At 35.5% G+C, this 2,329-nt stretch overlaps 1 non-coding gene across 1 annotated transcript; it reads right to left on the minus strand.

Annotated features, from left to right (window-relative positions):
• Nucleotides 1-1,370: 1,370 nt before the first annotated feature.
• On the minus strand, nt 1,371-1,477 carry LOC141636724 (small nucleolar RNA R71). The gene has a single exon (XR_012541315.1). It is a non-coding gene; the product is annotated as a small nucleolar RNA R71 (small nucleolar RNA).
• Nucleotides 1,478-2,329: the final 852 nt, after the last annotated feature.

A 2,329-nucleotide genomic window follows, 5' to 3' on the forward strand; every position in this document is an offset into this window, starting at 1 on the left:
GATAGTAATAGGACAAGAGAATTGGTGACGCACACTTGTCGAGGACAAGTGGGAGATTGTTGGAGTGTCCCCGACAATAATGCGATCACAATTGTCGATCATGATGATCATATGTTTAAATCTCATTTTAAGAATACGTAAGGGATGATTGAATTATATAGTCAACTGACCAACATTAATCAGTAACGATTGGATTGCTAGAGTTTGACGTTACTGTCGTGGGACGATGGTGGTTAGTTGATCCCTTAAGGTCACACCTAAAGGATGATGCCCTTATCTGTAAAGTTGATTAATTGTATGACGATACAAGTTGATCAATTCCTTAAAATTGAACAATTTAATTGCGAGAGAGAATATTATTTCTTATTGTAATGAGATTAAATAAGATTTATTTTAGTAATAAAAATGCTTTATTACTAAAATTGTTTATTGTTTGAGAAACAATAGAGATGAGAATGAATGGTTGATTATAATTACAAGATGTTGTGAATTATAATTAAATGACCCATTTTATTTATGTGATCAAGTATGACTAGTCAATTTGTTATATGTAATTTAATTAATTTATAAAATGATATTTATGTGATAAATATGTATTAAATTAATTAATAACATATATCATACTACATGTGACATATTGTGAGACAAGTGACAAATTGACAAAATAAAATGGAAGTCCATTTTATGTATATGGACCGAAATATTGGTGTAGAAGTAGTTAGTGAGTGAATTATTTTATGAGATAAAATAATGTAATCATGCCTAGCCTAAAACTAGCTTACACACCTACATATTTAGAAAAGAGTAAAAGAAAAAGGAGATGCCATATTTTGGCATATAGCCTCCACTTTCACTGCTCCCCTTACTCTTGATGATTAGTAGTTTTTCTCATTTTTGTCTCTTACCATTCATTCATATTCACATGCATTCATCTCTCTTATTCTTGTTCATCTTTCTCTAAAAACTTGAGAAATGATGATCCAAATTGTTTAAATCATATTACTAGTATTATTAATGTAATATATGAGTATTAGTAATCAATTTTAAGGTAAACTGCTAAACAAATATCTAGCACATATTATTTAGTAGAGATAAGGGATAATCTTGGGTGCAATCAAGAGGAGTGACTTCTATACTTGAAGTCTTTGGAGGATCATCCTATTACTCATCATAGCTCAAGAACAAGTGAAGGTAGAAGACCTTACTTGTGCTCATAAACCGAAATATTCAATGTAAGGAACCGGTTTTCCTCTATACTTATTTATGCTTTGCATGCATAAGATTCTTAAGTTCTTATGACTAAAACTTTAAACTAAAATATGTGATATTTAAAATACGATTTCCAACACTTCCCTTCTCAACGCACTAATCTGCTGAGGGGTAAGATTACTAGTTTCAAGCAGGCACCTGATGAGACTTTATATGAAGCTTGGTGTCGGTTCAAGAAGTTGGTCTGGTCTCTTCCTCACCATGGTTTTGATCAGTGGTTCTTATGCAACAAATTTTATAATGAGTTGTATGATGACCATAGAGCTATACTGGATGCCTCATCCAACGGAAGATTTCAAAAGTATAATGATGATGATGATAAGGGATAGGGCATTATTGAGGAGATGGAGACCCATTGTGCTGAATATGGGAACCCACGAGATGGTATTCGAACGGTCCATTCGGTTGATAAGGCAATCGTGGCTCAGCTGGAAGCCATGAGTGCTCGGTTTGATAGATTTTAGTTGCAATCTACTGGAGATCAACAGACGGTTCATCTGTTGACTAGACAGGAAACTGTCATTTGTGAGAGGTGTGGAAGCGATGACGGTCATACTGCTATTGACTGTCTAACTGAGAAAGAACAAGTCCTTGTTTTTCAGCAATATAGGCAAGGAGGAGGTTCTTATTACAACAATCAAGGGGCAGTCCATCCCAATTTGAGGTGGACAAGTCAAAATGTTCTTAATCATACTCCTCCACCGCAGTAGCAGCAGCAGCCATATGTCCCTCCTCACAAGGCTCAACAAGGCTTCCAAAAGCCTCCTTCTTTTCCTCCACCAAATCAAGGAGCATCATCTTCAAGTGGGGTAACTGAGCTAGCTGAGTTAAAGATAATGCTTCAGTCATTGAGAAAGTAATGGCAACTAAGCGACCAACAGAAAGAAGCATCCATCAAGTCACTTGAAACTCAAGTTGCTCAACTCGTTGCCAATCAGTCCACGAGAAAACCGGGTCATTTGCCATCCCAATCTGAGAAGAATCCACACAAAACGGTAAACTTGATTAATTTGAGAAGTGGTCGCTCATATGAAGGACCAAAATTGTCAAATTTAGATGA

The sequence above is a fragment of the Silene latifolia genome, chromosome Y, assembly GCF_048544455.1.
Source record: "Silene latifolia isolate original U9 population chromosome Y, ASM4854445v1, whole genome shotgun sequence".
NCBI classification, from domain to species: domain Eukaryota; kingdom Viridiplantae; phylum Streptophyta; class Magnoliopsida; order Caryophyllales; family Caryophyllaceae; genus Silene; species Silene latifolia.